Source organism: Ixodes scapularis, unplaced genomic scaffold (assembly GCF_016920785.2).
Source record: "Ixodes scapularis isolate PalLabHiFi unplaced genomic scaffold, ASM1692078v2 PGA_scaffold3__209_contigs__length_174095766, whole genome shotgun sequence".
Taxonomy (NCBI): domain Eukaryota; kingdom Metazoa; phylum Arthropoda; class Arachnida; order Ixodida; family Ixodidae; genus Ixodes; species Ixodes scapularis.
The window spans coordinates 114660291-114681704 of record NW_024609868.1 but is presented as its reverse complement, the minus strand read 5'-3'; the positions used below and the strand labels follow the sequence as shown (position 1 = coordinate 114681704).

At 46.1% G+C, this 21414-nt stretch overlaps 2 pseudogenes; both read right to left on the bottom strand.

The window, feature by feature from the left end:
- Positions 1-569: 569 nt before the first annotated feature.
- LOC115321141 lies at positions 570-16696 on the bottom strand (annotated as a pseudogene).
- A 269-nt stretch (positions 16697-16965) lies between these two features.
- LOC115321140 lies at positions 16966-19145 on the bottom strand (annotated as a pseudogene).
- Between the last annotated feature and the right edge of the window lie 2269 nt (positions 19146-21414).

Here is a 21414-nt window from a genome sequence, read left to right as displayed (position 1 = left end):
TTCACTGGTTTTAAGAGAAACGGCTGATATGTCGTAGCATCTCAGCTTTGATGGTCTTGAACCGATCCCCGAATGTGCCGATCCCGAAGCAGTGCAATATCGGACCAACCCGTGGTAAAGGTGGAGCAAGCTAACCCGTATAAGAAAAGTGACTTTTTCAATTGAGGCAGCCATTGCTTTACTTGCCATGTTGCATTGTTTTCCCAACTCAACTTATCATACGGCCCTTTATTTCTTAACGCTGTGTTTAGAGTGCCGTCCGGCGGCACTCTTGTGGAACGTTCAAGTGCCGTCTGACGACACTCCATTTAGAACGGCGCTCGACTGCGGCCGTAAATAGCCTTCGGACGGCATTCTAGCATTCTTAATAATATTAATAATGATAATAATCTTTATTTGCAAGAGTAATGTAACCCCGGGTGGCTTGCAAGGCGAAGGCGGAAAGGCGAGAGCCCGTACACTAGTGTGCCTGTCAGCCAACCACCCGGGGCAGGAAATAACAAAACAAACAACAACAACAGAGAACAAATAAAAACAAAGTGAAACCGAACATTGATCATAGCGTAGATTCATTTTAGGTGCTTTGATCGTGAGAATGCACGGCGCAATGCAGCGGACTCGCCACGGTTGTTGGGGAGTGGAGATCGAATCGACAGGGGGGCCACAAGAAAGTCGCTGAGGACGGCGGGGAGTACGGAGTGCGAGTGGCGCACTGTTCGGGCATGCAGGAGTTCTGGCTGCCCGGATCGCTTTCCGATCCTGATGCATGAGTAGAGGTGGGTATCACTCATGGACCCGTCGAGCAACCTACAAAGGAGCCCAACCCGAGCCACTGTTCGGCGGTGGCAGAGACTCTGCCACCTGAGGGCCCTAAGGCGAGCTGCATATGGCGGCACAGGGACTTGCCGGCCCAACATCCGAGAATGAAGTGTTCGAGTAGCCTGGCGCTGCACGCCCTTCAGCCTGTCGATGAGGTGAGCCTAGAAGGGGCCCCACCCCAGTTAAAAATACCCATGGGTTCCAATACGCCTCGCAAGTGGGCTCATTTTCGTCTTCTGCGCATGAGAAAGGAGGCGCGAAGGCGGGAGAGGAGGTTGATGACGATTCCGACTAAGCTCCGCCCTCGCACATGTCGGGGGAGGCCGGGGGGTAAACAAACATCGGCGTCAGCCATGGCGGCCGTGTTGTAGCGGCGATCGCGAGTCTTTTATTTATTGTAGCCCGCTTAAAATTTGCCGAGTCCACAAGATCGAGCAGCTTTGTGCCCCTTACGATTCCTCCGTCGTCTGCTAGAGGCATTTCGAAGATTCCAAGATGAAGACGACGAAGAGCATCAAAGAGAAGGCGCTTGCCTAGCCTCGCGATTGAAACGCCGGTTGCGCCGGTCACTACGAGACCGCCGCCCGATTGTACCGGTAAGTTGCCTTTTATCTTGTTCTTCCTTTACGAACACAACGGATTTTGCCTTCTAGCAGGTCTTTATAAATCTTGTGTGGCGGAGTCGATGGGCGCTATTAATCGAAAAACGGCCGAGAATGTAGCGTTTTCGCGATCCTCCGAAGCCTATCTTCGCAGGTGATACTTAGGAATATACACACTCGTCATTTCGACTCGAAGCTGCACAGAGGCCGTATAAGCTATGTTCCGTTTCATTTTAAATGCGGTCGAAGTTAAATCTACATGGGCGAATCCCGAGCTTTGATCATAGCTGCCATGCATGTGCGATCTTGCAGTACAAGCGCTGATCAGATTCTCGCGTTTGTAATTTTCGCTTCGTTCGCATTTAGGTGAGACGCAGTATAGTCATACATCGTATTTGGTATAGTAGTTGCAGTCTACGGTTGTAATCATGGTACTGTAGAAAAGCACAGAGCTCAAAACTTGCCGCAAAAACGCGATCGTTTTTTCTTTCAGGAATGAAATATGAATGTCTGTTACGTGTAATACAGTGAACCAACTCGGACAGTACAAATTTGCCGTTTCACATTAGCCAGTATGAGTGAATTGCCGACGAAGTACCGATGCCGCCTTTCTGCGAAATGTGTTGCGCAGTGTATCTTGGAACCACATCGACGCTGTCAGTGTCTGACGTGTTTTTGCGTGTCGCTTGTCTCTTTTTTCGTTCCCATACCAAGATAAAAATTCGGAGATCGCACACTATCCAAGCCTAGCTAACGAGCGCCCCATGGAATTGACACGGGAGTAAACAATGACTAACATGTACATATTTTTGTTCGCTCAGCAGACTGGGTTAAGCAAAAGCCAGTGTGTAAGTGACAAACTTTCTAACATCATTTGTCATTTCTAGGTCCCAGATGGGCTGTTGACATCCAGAAACACACCAACAGATGGTGGTCATACAGCGATTGTGAAGACATTCCCATTTGGATCCGCATTCCTAGTCCACTCATTGATAATCTTTCCTTGTTTCATCAATGCCCAAGTATGCCAGGCGCCGAGCGACTGCTCGCATGTGTTAGTAATGGTGGCATGCGAGGCTTCAGTATTGTCGCTGCAGATAGGGCTCACCCTCACACCAATGCTGTTTGTGGTGTACCTTTCCATGGAATTGTTTGGTTGATTCCAATTTGCTAGAAACGCCAATATTCAGTTTGGTGGGCCTTGAGTCGTCGAAGAGGTCTCGTCTCTTTCCTGGGGGTAATACCATGTCAGCTGCTTTGCATGAGCCACTTGGAAACTGTTTGAACCGCTCTAAAGCACTTGTGATTGACCTTACCTGTTGTGTCCATGCTAATGCTGAAATATAAAGTTCACTGAACCAAGTTTTACTAATGAACAAACACAATCAGTGGAAAGGTTGAATGGCTTTATTCGTTTTCTCGAAGTATACAGTGTTTCATACATAATACATGATGCTGGCAAGGCTACTTTCATTAGCACGCAGGCAACTTATTCTACATTCTGTTTCACGATAGCTTGGTGAACTGTGGAGGCTACGGCTTCTGCGACCCAGTAAGAATGTCGGAGCGAGGCACATGGACACATGTCACAGGAGCGTTCGTGTCACCGCGCCAAATGCAAGGACCACCCGCCAGAACCGGCTGTGCAATGTTTTGAGCAGAAGTGGTCGATTCACGGCTACGGTTGTTTGAACTTCGATCACAAGCCATGTTTTTCTCAAAAAAGTGTTGATCTATATTAAGTGTCGCTAATCAGTAACATGTGTCTTCGTCTTTCTTCAGTGTCGTGTAGTGTTGCTGTCCGAAGAATCCGACGGCAACACTACTAAAAGAAGAAGAAAAAACAAAGCCTAGAACTATGTTTTGTCGCAGATGGCGTTCTTGCTGTGGCAATAACGAGGACTCGACCGTGGAGTGTTGTCACGTGCCTGGCTCCGATGCTCTTATTGGGTCACAGTGTTTGCCAATTTACTTAGAAACGGAGTATAGTGTCTCACCTGTACTTGCTATAAAGAAATGAGATGCCAGGTGTAGCAACTCTCGCAGCTGTAGCCCTTATATTATTCTTTGCTATGCTGTTTGGAAGAATACATAAAAAAATCAGTTTACAAAGCCGAATCTAATTTTTTGCCCTCTTGCATGTTACAAAAATAAAAGCATCACGCCTGAACACCAACATCTGTCTCTAAATTATTCCTTGCTGAAATGAAAAATAAATATACTGTGAATATGAACCAATACAATCTCAAACAGGTTTAAGAATGGATATGATTCAATAAACAATTATTTCAATCTGCAAGCTTGAAATCAAGTATGTGTGTGCATACTTGACCCTGGTCTTTCGACTATTCCCCGTTGACACTTGTTCTCGAAGGATAGGGACTTCGTCGATTTCACGGCAGTTCAAGCATTGGTCAGGCAACATGCTCATGTTTATAGTTTCGGCTGTGCTATAGGAATAACAAAGGTGAGTTGTGTATTGCTGAATCAAAACAGAACTCTCAGGTCTAAAAGGCTTCTTAAAAATGCACTAAATATGGTTTTGACTTCATAATTACATGACTCGAACATAAACTACTCACTTCAGCAAGTCTAAGAATTCACAAATAATCTGTGAACATGTATTCTGCTTTTATCTTCATTCACTTATGAAACTGATTGCTTATATAAAATATGCAATCAGCCTTGCACACCTCCCCATTGCGAGAAGGAAAAGGGAGATTCGTTGGCTTTTTTTTCTCGCCGGAAAGCAGAAAAAGAAAAGGAACAGGTTTCAATGTGCACATTCCGTTGAAGTGGGACAGTTACGGAAACAAATTCTGCATCTTCAATATTCATGAAGTAGGCAGATTACTTTCAAGTCATAAGAGGATAAAGTCAGAAACAACTTCAGCTCGCCTTCAATCAAATTTTCCCTTTAGATCCAGGGACGTTTCACCTTCATAAGGTCATCAGTACCAATTGGCATCCATTCAGGACTGTAATGGTAGATGTACTAGCTTGACCTCAAGGTCGCAGTGCCCTCCTTTCATCTGCTTGCAGTGCGACCCCTCGTGCACTTGGTCCCAGATGGTGAAGCTGGTGCTGGACAGGATGTCGTCCCCTGTAAAAGAGTTGTCCCAGTAGTCAAACGATCCGGTTACACTCTTGAGCAGCGTATTTGTCCTCCCACGCCATTACCAACTGAAAATCAGTGAAACCCCATTTTTTAAGCAGCAGAATGCATAAATGGACATGTCTATTCCATTCCCTTCGTACCGAATACCTGCCAGCATCCAAGGGATGCAAATCAAAATAAATAACATTGCATTATTTGCTCTTTTGAGACTCCTTGAACTTAAACCAACTTAAACACTACCACAATTTTAAAGCTGGGAACTTCGAGGACACCTCTCCATATACCGAGATTACATGCTTGTCCCACTCCTGGCTTGTCCTCAGCAGGGTTGGCCAGCGTGTCCCTCATACTCCCGGGTTTTTAGTCTTGGAAGTTAAAGCTTTGGTTTTTGTCATTGCTTGGTTGCTGGTAGATGCTGGAGGAAGCTTGTACTGTTACTTTGAAACATCAAGTTTACAAATTGAACACTAACCCGTATTGATGGTTGGATACAGAAGCTAGATTTGTCATGTCAAGGAGGTTGTCATAAAACAGTGGGCAAGGGACTGAAATTAGCGGCAGAGTGAGCGACCGAGGCGCATTCGGGAGTATCAAAGAAGACGAGGTGTGTGAGTTTTGCGCGAAAGCAGGACGATCGGCCAGAGATGTGAGAATGTGGCGTCGAGAGAACTTGAAACGGGCTAACTGCATGACTGTTATCTGAGCTACATTAACCAGAGGAGAAGAGAGAGTAACAAGTGAACAACACTCTATGGCCAAGGAGGTAATTGACCAGGTTATTTCACCCAAGCATCACAGTAGTCATTTCAACGACCAAGAAAAATACATCCAAACATCAGCACAGCAATAACAGCAGCGAGCCAAGGAATCGGGTTGTGTGTATGTTTATACAGTCTCAAACTTGATCTGCCTCAACGGGCGATGAGTCTCCCAGCTGTAGATGACCGCTAGCCTGGGGCCCTTAACGTGCATCACGTAGCAGTGATACACGACCGCACGCCAATACAGTGCTCATCCAGATCGAAACGGGCAAATGTGGGGATTGAACACACGATTCTGGGTTCTGCAGCGCGAGCTTTCACTCCACATTCTCCGAGCTGGTGCGTGCAAGCCCCCTCGCCCACCAATCCCGCAGTGCCAGGGAATAACATATAATAAATGACAATGATACAGTGGTCTGCAACAGGTAGCTTTTCAGTGCCTTGAGAAACGAGGTTGAGATCACGTGACACTTTCCTGCCATATATGGCTTGCAAAATAGAGATGCATAAGTCATAAAGCAAGTAATAATTTGATTTTGTTTTTACTAAAGACATCAGCATCTGTATTTGGCTTCCACAACTTCTGAAAGCTACCTCTGAGTGCATAGAGTGGTTTCTTTCATAATCTTACCTCCATGGAGAATTTCCCAGCTGGTAACGGGGCCGTGAAACGCAGACCCCCTGAAGTCGCACAGGCGCCGAGGGCATTACACAGGGCCCGCAACATGTCCTCCGAGCAGAGGGCCCTTTCAGTAGCCCGGCAGCCGGTGGATTCTGTTGGAATGATAGGGTAGGGGGAACACAAGCATTTGCAGGTTAACGGACCTAAGAAAACTAGTAGGCAGGTACGAAAACATGCTACTCGCCCCCGCAGCGTTTGCCTCACTGGCACTTTATGGTGAAACAAATCAGCAGCGAGCGACTGATGGAACACGCGTCAGAAGAACAGTTCGTCTTGAGTTTAACACCCTAGGACGGCGCTTTATCGCGCGCGTAAAGCATTGGCGTAGCCAGGTTTTCTTGGGGCCGGGGGGGATTTCGGGTGCGAAGTACTGAACACTCCCTCCCTGGCTACGCCACTGGCAAGAAGTGACATCGGATGTCACTTAGACACGGCGCTATCACTGCTAAAATAGACTACCCTCGAACACCGAGTCGTGACTGCGAAGTTAATGACCCACATACAGATATCCTACCACACTATCTGTTTGGACAAGTGGCATACAATCTGTCGCTGGGGGGAAAGACTAAGAACGGACAACTGCGCACTCGGCTCGGTCGTACCACACCGATCGCCTAATCCGCTGCTTTTTCGTAACATTCCGTTTTACTTTGCTATACTCCTTTCACGTGCAACTGTTTGTGAATGATGCGAACTGTACAGAAACGACGTAACTCACCTCAGCGAGCGCCATGGCGCGGTTCTCCGGGTTCCAGCGCTGCGGGAGATCGGCCTTCGAAAGCTCGGCAGCCCGTTCAGCTCGCCGAAGAGGGCTGTAGCTACACTTCGGTGCTTCACGGAGACACCGAGACACTTGCTGGCGAAAAGGGGTCTCCGCCAAAAAGTAGAAAGGCTCACTCGCGTCGCACATCACCGTGCTGACGTTGGGGGGGCTCACATCAACATCTCAGTTAAGAAGAAAGTTAAGGCCACAGAAAGGGATCGGTGGCTAGAGGGAATGCAGACAAAGACTGCTCTGGAAAGCTATAGATTAAACAAAAGAGTTATTGCCAAAGAAAGCATTTATGACAATTCTAGGGGAAGCTCATTGCTGTTTGAGGCAAGAACGGGTGTTCTGCGAACCAGAACATACAGAGTGAAGTACCAGGAAATGGATACAGTGTGCATTGCTTGTGGAGAGGAGGACGAGACGGCTGAGCACTTGATACTCTACTGTAAAGGGCTTCACCCTATGCCTACCGAAGACAACATAGATTTAATAAAGTCATTGGGTTTTAGAGACAGCGAAGGGAGAGTGGATTTCAAGACTGTAGAGATTACCAAGCAAAGATTAAGTGAATGGTGGCAGAAATCGAGAGAAAACTAGGTATTTTCTTATTCACTGATGGCAAGGGGGTTTCATAGCCTCACTTTCTTTGCACTGCGGAGTGAATATAGATTTCACATTTAAATATTCTAAGCTTAAATGGTAAAACAAAATGGCTAGGTGGCGTAAGCTACCGCCCGATCCAAAGGGCTCAGCCGTATTCATCCATCCATCCATCCACCGCCGAAGACCGGGACGCATATTGGTGCTTCGTATGCTCCCAGGGTAAATTCTTTCGCGTCAAACGAAGTAACGTACATTTCTAGGTATTTCCGGTCTCTTTTTTCCGTATGCCGCGTCTTCGTTCAAGCACTAGCAGTGGATTTCCGAGAGCCACAGAAAAGGCCTTCCGCAATGGCTGCGGAGAAAAGACGACACCGCTTTGTTTACCCCCGAGCTCCCGCCCGGAGCCGTCCTCCAATCAGAGCGCGGCGAGGTGACGTCACGCCACCGGCCTGCGCGAAAGAGCAGACGGCTTTCCCTCCGTGAACCCATGTCAGTTGGTACCAAACGTAATCTGAGAAATCCCAGTTGGAATCACGGAATCCAATTGGTTTTGGCATTACCAATTGGTGACTCCAATTGGAATTGAGATTTCCAATTGGAACCTAATCCACCAACTGGCCATTCCAATTGGGATGCATTCTTCCAACTGGTCATCCCAGTTGGGATAGTTGTTTCCAATTGGTATCCAGTGATACCAATTGGTGACTCCAATTGGAATTGGGATTTCCAATTGGAACCTAATCCACCAACTGGCCATTCCAACTGGGATGCATTTTTCCAACTGGTCATTCCAGTTGGGATAGTTGTTTCCAATTGGTATCCAGTGATACCAATCGGGTTACATTTTTCTAATTGGTTATACCAAATGGAATGTTTCCTTTAGCATCTTTTTCGAGATTTCAATTGGAATGGCAGTGCCCAATTGGTATGTGATGCACCAACTGGCCATTTCATTGAGTATCTAATTATTCCAATATTAATTGAAATAAACAACTTCCAAATGGTAAATGGTCTTATTGGGATTTAAACTAATCATCGGACATTCCAATTAAGGGAGGACACTATTCAAAAGGGTCAGCTTTGCAAATTTTTATCTGTGTATACATAAACTGTACAAAAGATTAGTCGTATTTATCAGGAACGCACTGACATCGTTTAGGAAAACTATAACTGGGAATTAAACTAACGTAATACGCCACATTTTTTTTTTTCAGTGCAACTGAGAAAAATTTTTTTTAAGTAATTTATTTTATACTAACATCACCTTGACAAATCAAATAGATTTTTCCATTTGTAAAAAAAAAAAGAAATTAACAATGACACCGTTGCGTTGCCCATTAAATTCCAGTTAGCAAAAACAATGAGTGAGCCTTTCTTTTTGTGCCATTGCAAAACAATAGTTTTCCGAAAGTGAAATTTATGCCCAGAAGTGGACTGGAGAAAAATGTGTTCAAAGTGCTTGAACCTCTAGCTTTTCTTTAGCATTGATGGACCCAAAATAATTTATAACAAAATAACTATGCAGTCAAAACAAATGAAACTTTCTGGGGATATTCTCTAGATGTTAGTGAATGTAAAAATGGCCTTTTTCAAAAAAAAATATATATATATTTTTTTTTTTGTATCGAAGGCATTGAAACAATCTACTAAAATCTCTATTGAAGAGTTTTAGTTGATCATTTCGATAACTCCGACAACGATACCCGATACTCTGCCACCTCCTTTGCGCTTGCATTAGGGAGTTTTAGTAGATCGTTTTCGAAGGCCCGCTACCGCTACAGGCGCGCGCTTCAGAGCACGCATAGAAGTGGCAGCGCGAGCTCCCGCTACAAAGAGCGGGGCCCGAAAACACGATCTACTAAAACTCTCTATTATATCGGGTATCGCTATCGGGTCTGATCGGATCACCTGCCCATACTTTTTTAAATCTCAAAATGAGGACAATTTGTACATGAAAATTGAAAGCGGAAGGATTTTTTTATTTGTTTTGTATTGTGTTGTAATCGATTTCTTAAATATCGCGTGTAATTTTTTTTCCGCTAAAATCGGCGGGAATCGTTGGAAGCATCTGTGCACACTGGGCAAACAAAGATGGCGTCCGCGTGTGATCTCTAAGTACCACTGATCTCTATTTTAGTAGGCTGGATCGCGGATCGGGACCCCGTCGGTGTCGCCACCGGCAGCCATTGCTTGACACCAGGCAATACACGCAAATCTATGGGAGAAACGCACAAAAGTAAGCATACTGAAGCACTTACGGTGTGCTGAGAGGCGAGTATTTTATGGTGCGGTGCGATCCTTATGTCGAGTGTTTGGAGATCGAATCAGTATTTGTCAAACGTCCGGTCGCCGAAGGAAAAAATCAAACGTACCGGAGCACCTATCGCTGAGCTGGCAAGCTTGCTCTCGTAGTGGAGTAAACAAAGGGACTTGCCGTCAATAAGACCGTCCTTAGGGAAGCCCAGAAGTTGATGATTGACAAAGAAGTTCCATCTCGACAGCGGCTTTCCGGGAGTGAGCGAATTCTGCGCAGCAAAGCCTTCGAGTTTGTCGTCTGCTAAACCCAACTCAACGAAACCGCCACCGACTCCGCGGTAACTCTAGGTAACTCTCGCCTCATTGAGCTGCACTACAGCGGAGTCACTCTTGACCACAAAATATTTATTTATAAGAACTGCGAGGGCTGTCAGTTTTAATGTTTGTACGCAAGCTATTTGACGGGCTTATCGAAAAGCATTTAAAAAGTTTCAGTGCCGACAGCGGCTTAGAAACAGGGGAAAACGTCACTTTTTCTCGTTCTTCCCATAGAGTCCCATGCATTGGCTGGTGTCAATCAATGGCCGCCGGTGGCGACACTCGGCCCCAGCTGCCGAGGCCGCGATCCGCCATCCAGCCCACTACAATAGAGATCAGTGCTAAGTACAGTCAGAGCACTAGAATACTTGGTGGGGCGGCTCGGCAACGGGAGCTCGTGAGGCCGCGTGTATTGACAGTTCGTGGCGGCGCTGTAGTCGAGTTATCCGGCACGCGCAGCACGCCTTTTTTTTTCACTTTGAGCGGTGCACGTGTCGGTACCACGATTTTATACACTCCGTTTCACTTTATGTTGTACCGCAGCGAGGGCTAGAAGCGCGAGCTCATAGCGTTGGCAGCTGCCCTTGGTGCACGAGAGCTTGTGCCGCCGAGATGTGCCCTAGAGCAAGGAGCTCGCGCTTGTAGCCTTTGCTGCAGTACAACACAAGGTGAAACAGAGTATAGGGTACATAAAAAAATCGGTATTTTCAAATCTTTTCTTTTTTGAAAAGTTTGCGGTAGGCAAAGGGTTAATGAACGGTTTAATGGGCCATGTTGCAATTGCAGCTTTAAAGGGAGCCATTGTTAAAGGCCAACCCACTTTAGAAAGTTCGCGAACAAACAACGAGCTTTGAGCGAAAGCAACAAGGCTCTCGCTTTTGTTGTGTTTGTCCGTCCCTTCTCGTTTTCTTCCTCAAGCTTAAATATCTCTACCAACCCGCTCGTTCTGTCCTGAGATATTCATCGCTAAAATTTTGCCTTTCTTCACTTAATTAAAAAACCGGGCGCTGAAAGCGCGAATGAGGTTGTGCTGATATTGATGCGTAGAAAAATGACACAGTTGTTTCTGTCCCCGCGTCACTAACTCGACAGCGTGTCTTTGGTGGACTCGCCGGCGCCACACATCAAGACGACTATGTCCACTATTCTACATATTATTTTCATAACGCGGTTTCTGAATCAAGCGAAGAAAGGCAAACTTTTACGATAAAATTTGCGAACCTCGTTGCTTTTTCGCGAATTGTCGAAATTGTGTTTGCCTTTAAAGGGGCGGTGAACCGATATTCAATTGGAATGTGTTTCACTTTACACGAGCTTACTGGCACTATGAAAATGATCGCCTTTGTCCTTGAAATTACACCGCAACAAAGGAGTTTCTTAGCCAGTGGCGTTGCGTGTGAGTATCCTCGAGTCACTGGGACTCGATCGGATACTCACACGGAACGCCACTGGCTGAGAAACTCCCTTGTTGCGGTGTAATTTCAAGGACAAAAGCGATCATTTTCATTCAATCTCTCCTTTGCAAAATTTGATGACGTAACTTGGGGATCGCAGTACACCCCAAGGACGATATTTGAATGCGGTTCATAGATTGAACCCGAGAATTGCGTGCGCACTCGATTTAAGCTCGTGATAATTGCTAGCTTTAGAAGCATTCGGGTAGTGGCCCGTGTCCAATCGCTGCAACGACGACAACAGCCGAGCCATAACAATGTCTGGAACTCAGCGCGTGTCCTGTGCTTTACCAACCCCAGCGCGTGGCTATGATCAACATTGGCGGCATATAATCGGCTCCAGATCACGTGGCCGCTTGTTCTGGCTGCGAGTTGAGGGGGTGAGCGCTGCTTGTTTTTCTTTAATTTTATTTTGGGACTTCTACTGCGTCGGGTGAAAAAACGAACGCGTGTTTCATAAGTCAGTAACGTCAGGGATCCGTTCTAAGTGGTATTTGCGCAAAGTACAAAAACTGTTGCATTGCCCTTTTAATAACAACTCCTTTTAAAACTGCAATTGCACCATGGCCAATTAAGCGGCTAATAAACAAGTTAACTAAAAAAATTTGGTTAATTATTAAACATTGCAACGGTTATTCACCCATTTATTGTCCACTGAGTCTTACAGATATAACGAAAGACGGCATCCACATATCTGTCACATCCTTTTTTTTTTTTTTTAAATATGTAAAGTTCTGTAAAGAATAAAACAAAAACACCCTGTATGTCTGCGTGAACCAGATACGCCCTTTGTGGAACCATGGGTCTTTCCCTTCAAATACCCAGCTCAGGCGAGACTTACCTGGTTGTCAGAAAGCAGCTGTTTGTTAAATATATTGTTATGGGCGTGTAGGTTTCAGATGGCTTACCCTCAAGAGGATAATGCGCTGCATTGTGACCATGTATGCGCTGCACATTGTAACCATTATTTCAATGCCGTGCTGTAAACTATTACAACTTTTTCTTTGCCTGATCTACGTGTAATCATGTTTTCTGCTCAAAATTATGTGAAATACTTGCTTTTTTAAAAATCTTATAAAGCATTACTTGTTCAGCCCACGTTGTCACAGTTTTTGGACTTAAGTTCAATGTTAAAACGCGTGATAAAAATTGTCACGACTTATAAGCCATTTCTTACAAGTGAACGTCGGGTGATCCTCGGATGGTCGTGGCAGCCATGAAGAAATGGAAGATTCTCACTCCTTTGCGACCGTCGCTTGGGTGGTTCGTCGCATAAATGAACACAAGAATAAGTGACAAGTGAAGCGAGCTGATTAAGGTCAAGAAAAAGAAGACGGGCAGAAAAGATGACAGAGAAGTTAACCTGGGGTATTAAAAGCATACTAAAACAATCTCGGACTTTAATATGTGCCGTTTCGTTTCATTATAAAATACAATAGGAAAAAAAAGAAAAAAAAAACTGCTTCCGAGTTTTAGATGTTCCTTTCAAATATCTAATGTTCGGCCTTTGCAACCAAGGAAATGGGCATTTCATTTAAAATGCTCGCCATCAGACAAACCGAAAGTCGCAGCTAATTCTACGCTGAAACAACTTGCAATCCGCTCCTTTAAAGTCGCAATTGTTTTTTTTAATCTAAAGTAAGGGTAATGTAGCTTGTACCGTCCAATACGTTGAAGCATCATGTTGCTAACGATCGTGTCGCAGCGTAATTGATGCCGCTGTACGACCGCTGGCTGGTCGTAGCTGTATCAGAAATCCTATGTGCACTCCACCAAAGCGGCACCAAAGATTCATATTTTCGCGCGTGCAGCCGCGCATGCGCACACCTACCGGATAACGCGCCGGTGTCGACACCTGTCGATTCAATACCACGCGCTTCAAGCGAGCCCCTCCGGTCCCAACACTACCCAAGTATTCTCGTACACTGTACTCTAAGCGCATACGGCTAAAGTGAACTATTTAACATGGCTCCAATCATACCGATGGCACGCACAACATTTGTTGCATGGTTACAGTAGAGATTCAGCAAGTCATGTTTTATTGCTGCGAGTGCTGAGTAGTGTGGTTATAATTACTTTATTTTTATTTTATTTTTTTTATTTAGAGGATACTACAAGCCATCGAAGGCCCAAGTAGGTGTGGGATACAACATATACATTCACACATAAAACGAAAGCAAATAACACGACATTAAAAGGTTTACAACTAACTAGCAAATATACAGGATATATTATTTAAAAAAAAGGGGAGGGGGGGAAAGCAAGCATCAAGCAGTATGTAATTCCATCATGCACTAATACAAAATGACCTATCCAGATGTAGTATGAAGGTTTATACAATCCTAATGTCCATGCGAAAAAGATGAAGGTGCAGCAATGTACAAAGCAAAACATGTTAGTTATCAAGACGCTCGAGACCTTCTACAAAGTTGGTGTCGATAAATAGTTCGAGAGGTAAACCGTTCCAGTCGCTAATAGTGCGCGGGAAAAAGCTAAACTTAAACATATTAGTCCGCGCAAAAATGGGTGTTAGTGAAAACTGATGTCTGTGCCGCGTAGCTCTTGACGCTAAAGGGGAAATATATTGCAATGGGTCTATGCGAGTCTGTCCTTGCTGAAGATGAAACAAGAACTTCAACCGCGCTAGTTTCCTTCTGGCCTGAAGAGTCTGTATTCCGTTAGCCTGCATAAGTAAGCCTCATTTGGCCTGCCGCCTCGTTGGAGCGCGAAGGATGGATAACAAAGTTTAAGGGTGCAAGGTAAGGAAACTTCTTTGTTTCTTTTCTTGATGCTTGCTGCATTGCAAATAGGCGATTTCTGATTAATAAATATCCTGAGACACTCCTAGCTATATGGTCAGTGCAGGGTAGGAGCCTGAATGAATAAAGCTCTACAAAACAGACTCTTTTGAGCTGTCCGCTTGAGAGTCTTTGTTTTACCCAGTGTAATGAAATGTCAGTGAAAAAAAAAGAAAAAAGTGTTTTAGGCGCATCTAAAAAAGAAACTGGATTCCTCCTGAAAGCACTGACCTGCCACAGTTTACCTTAATACCCATAATTTGCTTTTGAGATTATGTCTTAATTTACTTTTGTATTATTAGACAGAGTGTACACATTAAGTGTCATGCTTTCAGAAGTTGTAATTGTGGTGTGAGCAGTTACTAGTTAATAATCTTGAGTGCATTGCTAATGAATTACAGGTTTCAGTTTTCAGTGGAAAATGGAGTAGGTGTCAATTTCAGTGGGAAAATGAAGTACAGGTGTCAATTTTAGTGGAAAAATGGTGGCTAACAGCTCTCGAATACATGAAGCTGAATGGTGCCAGTTACCAAAAATGGGCCCCATTCTCGTAATATTTTTTTTGAAAATCAGTTATAACTTAATTGAGATAAATTAGTTCTGAAACTTTGGCATTTGGTTTCAGACCGCTGACGCTACATTTGGGGGGAACGCGGTACTTAAAGGGGCCGTGTAACAATATTATGTCGAATGTTTCTTACTCTACACAAGCTTACTGGCACCAGTGGGACCCGAAATACTCGCACGCAATGCCACTGACCAAGGAGCTTCTTTTTTGCCGCATAATTTAAAGAGTAAAAGCGAATACCTCTTTTCAATCTCTCCTTTGGTTGTGGGGATAGTGTTGTCTTCATTGTCAACAATATCAATCCTCAGGAGTTTGCCAGAAAGCTTTGTGATACCCACGGTGACAAGATTTGAGTGTGGCTCATACAGTGGACATGAGCACAGCGTGAGCATTCTATTTGAGCTTAAGACAATACCTCGACACGCACTCAAGTAGTGGCTCGTGCTCAGTTACTGCGACGACAGGAGTAGCCGAAGCTTAGCAATCTGTGGAATTCATTGTGTGCCCTGTGCTTTGCCAACTACAGGGTGTGGATATGATAAACATAGGTGGCATGTAATCAGCTTCAGATCGTGTGGTCACTTGCTCTGTCTGCGAGTTTAGGAGGTAAACGCTGGTAGTTTTTTTTTCTTCTGAAACTGCCATGCGTGGATAGAAAATCTATGTGTTTTATAGGTTGTGAATGTCAATGAATAATCAAAAGCTGTATTTACTGAAAGTACAAGGTTTGTTGTACTGCCCCTTTAATGACGCGTCGAGCATCATACAACTTTGACCTCATGTGAGCCAAGTGTTTACCCATTTGTTTTAGGTCTAGACTTTGCTACATTCTTTCACAATGCTTCTTAGGTATGCAACTTAACTGGTACACATGTTCGACATGCAGGAGGCAGAGCTGAGCATGAATGAGATGGTTATCCTGTCATCAACTGCATCCAAGTTCCGCGAAACATTGGTCTCAACGTTTAGTCTCTAATATTTAGGTATCCTGCTAGTCAAAATAAAGGTTTCATTTTACATATACTCTTCACTGTTGTGCACCCTGTGCATATAATGAATGTCCAGTTAAGCTAATTGCTTCTTCTTGCTTCAAGATTTGTGCCAATGAATGGTAGCCAAAGAACAAGCAAGTGGGCTTTGTAGTTTCGAGTTTGAAAGTCCCAAAACACAACTTGTTACACTTCCAATGGGGAAAATACTAATTGGAATTTTTATAATTGGGAGTCAGAAAACAGATGGTTATGGTTCCAATTGGAATACAACCAATTGGTTACGGTTCCAATTGAAAAAAATGCCAATGGGTATTTCTCCAGTTGGAAGTCCGAAAACACAGATGGTTACGGTTCCAACTGGAATAGTACCAACTGGTAATGGTTCCAGTTGGTAAAATGGCAATGGGTTTATTTCCAATTGGACAGATACCACTTGGTATTTTTCCAGTTGGGAGTCCAAAAACACAGATGGTTACGCCAGCTGGTACCAATTGGAAAAACCAATTGGACCAATGGGTATTTTTAACTGGGACACAAAGCAGCAGTATTCCAGACGCAGGACTAGGGCAGTGTAGAGCGCGCGGAAAGTTTCATGTCCCCAGTTCATTGAGACACGTGTGACAAAGCCAAGAGTCCGCCGGGCCCTGGACACAGTGTCTGCAATCTGAGACGAGAAGTCCAGAGTTGAACTAAACACAACCCCAAGGATCGGGAGGGACTGAACACTAGGAATGGGAGAGCCTGACAAGTGGCATGCAGGAGGAACAGTGGAACGGCTGTTGGACACTCGCATTGCAGCACTTTTTGTGGGAGCTAATTGAGAGGCAGTTCGTTCTTGCCCAGCAGTCAATGTGGTCCAGGAGACTCTGGACACCCGGCGTGGAGAGTATGTCTGCTGGGGCCAGAATGGTGGTGTCTGCATATTGCACCAGCAGACACTCTTGCAATGAAGGCATGTCGTTCACATACAAGAGGAATAATGTGGGCCCCAGTACTGAGCCTTGGGGTACCCCTGAGGTGACAGCGAACTTATCAGAGGCCTTTCCATGGAACAATACACGGTGGGAGCGACCGATAAGAAAGCGGCTCGGCCAGAGCAGCAGGGGGCCACGAACACCAGATTGTGCAACTTTCTGGAGGAGGATAGAGTGGTCGAGGGAGTCAAAGGCATTGCACAGGTCTAGTTGAATGACATCAATTGGAGAACGGTTATCTAGATTATTGCTTATGTGGTGAACAATAGTAGCGAGAGCTGACTCACAGCTTCGATTGGGCCTAAAACCATGCTGGGTGGCAGAAAGAAGGCCGTTGTTGTCTAGAAAGCGAAGAAGGTGCTGGTTGATGGTGCGTTCAAAAGTGCGGCAGAGGATAGAAGTAATAGAGATGAGCCTGTAGCTGGAAGGGTCGTTGAGAGGTTTCCCTTTACCCTTGGGAACTGGTGTCACAAGGGCCTTCTTCCAGGCGGAGGGCGCGTAGGAGTGGTCGAGAAAGGATTGGAAAAGTGAGAGCAAGGAGAAAGATAGGTAAGGGAATAGGGACTTGATGAAAGTAGGGGTGAGCAGGTCAGGCCCAGCACAGTGGGAGGGCGGGATCAGTCGGGCAGCTTCATGCAGGTCGTCGAGAGACAAGCACAAATATGGAAGGCAGGTTACAGGTTGGGAGGTGGAAGCTTCAATAGTCTGCACAAGAAGGTCGGGATCTGGAGTAGAGGAGTTGTGGCTGAAAGCAGAGGAGAACTGTGAAGCGAAGAGTTATGCTATGTCCATGGGGGACGTGATGGGGTGATGGTCTCTGGAGAAACAGGGACGCTGTCGGCTAGACTGCAGCCCATTGAAATACTGCCAGAACAGCTTAGGGTCCTTCTTTGCCTTCATAGAGATGGTGTGGGCGTAAGCACTGTGAGCACGAGAGATGGCAGACTTGGTTGAGCGCTGCAAGTCCTTAGCCCTCTGAAGTAAAATCTGGCACTGTGTACGAGCGGCACTTTTGAAGAGGGCTCGTTTCCGGCCAGCCATTTTCCTGATTTCGGGGGTGATCCAAGGGGACCTCTTCCTTCGCGTGGAGCTACGCGAGCATGGTACGCATTCTTTCTGGATGGCGCCAACAAAGTCACACCAGAGTTCGTAGTTGTCAGCGCAATCGTCTCCCACGGTAAGACACCAGGGTGCAAGATGTGCTAACTTAGCCATATGGGCATGGTCGGTCTGATAAAAGTTCCACAGAGTCCGCGCGAACCGGCCTTTCCGAGAGAGACAAGTGGCATACTCAACCTCTATTGCTTGGTGGTCGCTTCCGGACAGGCCAGGATACAGGTCACAGGAAAGCATCCGAGTGATGTCTGTGGTAAAAACTAGATCGAGAAATGATGAGGCACAGCCCTGCGCTAGCTGGGCTTAATAGGTTGCAGAGCGCGGCACACTTGTTGGAGGTCCACAGCAGATGTGATGTTAAGGAGAATATCATCGGTGTGGTCGCTGGGATAAGGTTCTTGGCGGCTCCACCAGTCAATATGGGAGTTGAAGTCGCCAAGGAGGACGACATCCTTGTAGCACTCAAATCTCACGCAAGAGAGCGAGGCGCCCAAGAGTGAGTAAGATTCTTCGCGGCGGTTGGGTGGGCAGTACACACAAGCAAGCAGAGCAGTCCCACGCTGGAGGAACACCTCCACGAAGACAGCTTCGAGGTCTGAGGACTCAAGATCCTCCCTGCGATTAACGCAGAGACTGGATGGTGTTGCGATGAGGACACCGCCACCCCTCCCGTGTCTGTCCTTCCGGAACACCGTGTGAGAGGGATCGAAGAGCTCGCTGTCGTGGAACCCGGGATCGAGCCAGGTTTCGGTTAGGAGGATGACGGCAGGACGTGCGAGTGACGCGACAGTGGCTTGGAGGTCGAAAATCTTATTTTTGACACTACGGCAGTTAGTGTACCATAGCGTCAACCCCTTGTTGACACCAGAAGGATGGGTTTGGTTTTCGGCATCAACCCGACGGCCGTCCTCGATGTCGGGCGTTGGCGACGGTAAAAGGGGGCACGGAGCTTTGCTAGGGACGTCGAAATAATCGTCCGAGAAGTGCGGCAGCGAACACACCATGCACACCCACGGATCGCTGCAGGATCGTCCCAGCGACATATGGACGCAACCGCGGTGGAACCACCCCTCACAAGTGCCACAACAGAGAGCGGGCCTGATTGGGACAATCAGGCCGCTCTCTGTGAACGCTTCTGTGAACGCTTCGTGCAACAGGCGCAAGCAGCAAACTACTTGCGCCTGTTGCACGAAGCGAGTACGGGACGTACTCGCTTCGTGCAACAGGCGCAAGTAGTTTGCTGCGGACCCGGGTTGGGAGCGATATCGCCTGCGGAAACCAGGCACCATACGATGTGGTGACGGTGAGCGTGCATCGTGAAGCCAGCGGCGGAGGACCGACGGCGATCCGTCGAGTAGCCCGGCCGGTTAGGCCTAAGCGACGTCGTAGCCCCAACGGCAACCCAGCTGGAGAGGGGTGAGTAGGTCAGCAGACGGATCAGGGGATGCTTGGAATCCATTCAATTCCAATTTCATTCCGGGGAATTGGAGCTCCCTGCCATTCCTTTCAACTCCTCGGAACGGAGACACTGAACCCATCCCACTCCTGGAGTGACCGAACCCTCTATTCTAGTTCTCTAATTCCTAAACACGATGAAATGGCCATGGACAGCCACATTCTGTTCCTGAAAAAAAGCAGCATAAAGCTGCTGACGTTATGAAACATTGAGACGTGCAATATAACATACTAAACAGCTAAAGTATGTACCAAAGACTAAAGAAAAAAAAAAGCACTGAGCAAAGAAAACCTCGATTATTTTTTTCGCAGACTGTCACACATACATCTGCAATTTTAATAAGTTGTATACAACCCGTCTACCAAGCCACTCGTAAAAGTTGGTACCGTCGGTTCAACGTCAGTGCTCTGTTCGTCGAACTGAAGTTTTGGGGTGTATAATATGCGACAAGGGGTGTAAGAATATAGCCTTTTTTTTTTTAGAGTGGGGTGCTACTTCAGGCATCGATTGGGCGATCAAACGTAAAGGCAGGCGAGTCGCAACAGACGCCAATAACCAAAACCACACACGTTCTTCGCCAACGGCCCGTTCACCCGGCACAGATACATGATTAGCAGGTTGTTTGTTTGATAAGGCCTTAAAACTATCTAGCTCGTGCGTGGCGCAAGAAGCCATCCTGCTCTCTGCTTCGAACACTTGCACGACAGCACCACTAATGCGCTGTTAGAAGCGACGCCGCGCATATAGCAGCCCCAAATCTCCAAGCATTGCGGCAAGAACAGAAATCCGCTGACAAAGTGGAATCGGTATACGGCTCCAGCACAAGGGACTGCAGCACCATATTATGGAACATGTCTTAAAATGTAAAATGTTTACGTTGGCTGTACGATTCTCGCGTTAACATATTCAGTCCACATCTTCATTTGTGTTCCACACAAACTAGAAGATCGGCTGGTTAAAAGTAGGGAGTGGAACTGGCCATCATTGCGGTTCGGTTCGGGTTCGGGTTCAGTAGCTTTGCATTTTGTTCCGGTTCGGATCTGGTTCAGCGATGCATGTGAAATAACGGTTCGGTTACCGTTCCACTAAGCGCGAACCAGTTCAAACCGGTTCTTAGAAAATTAAGTCCACAGCTGCCGGCTAGAAGAAAAGGTGAGTTCACACATCGTCATCTGCATTAAAAATATTGGGTCATCACAAGCCGTGCTGCGAAACAAGGACAACAAATAAATATATATGCTTAATTTTGTTTTGTGATCTTGAATTTTTAACACAAACACCGTTCTATAAAAATGAAAGATGGTTATACAAGCGCTTGGAAACTGTCAAACTACAGTACTCGGGTGTAAAGTCCATCAGCCAGCATGCACAGTGACACTGGGACGGTAGCACTAGGTAGTACTTGCAAACTACCCACAAAAACAAATTAGTCGTTTAGACAGCAGGAATTTAGTCTGCCAGAGTATGGCGACATCGTTGCCCACTGTAGATGAGAATATTAGACAGTGCAGTAGGACTGCTAGTCGGGGGTCTTTACTGACACCACGCAGTACTGATAACGTCCGCACGCCGGTACGATGTTCCTTCAAATCGAAACGAACAAACTATACCCACACCGCACGCTTGAATGACTTGCTCGTACGACTGAGTTGAAGAGGAGGAAGACAGCGAAGGCCTGTTTAAAACAATTAAAACAAAAGACACAAAAAAGTCAACGGGCGACTGCTGTTTCTAGAAAATTCGTACACAACGTTCTTCAAGCCGCGTCCAGAGCTCTGGGCGACTGACATCCTGGCGCCGCAGTGTAGCGCTCGTCGCGGTTTTTGCCACTTAACAAGAAACGTACCGACAGCCGTCAACTTTTTTTTTTATGTTGAAGTTTACGTTTACTTTCTCGGGTTTCCTCTTACTTGAATATTGCTTTGCAGCAAAAAAGAAAACGCACCCACTCACACACACACACATACTCGCACACACTAAGAAGATATATTTAGCCTCTCGCAGTTTCAACTTGCGACGTACTACCGCGGTGGATACTGCGAGTTACATTAGCCAATCCATAGACCGTAGCTTGTCTCGTGTCTTCGCAGTTCCCGTGTCGTTCCGCCCAACCAGGAGGGCACGTGAC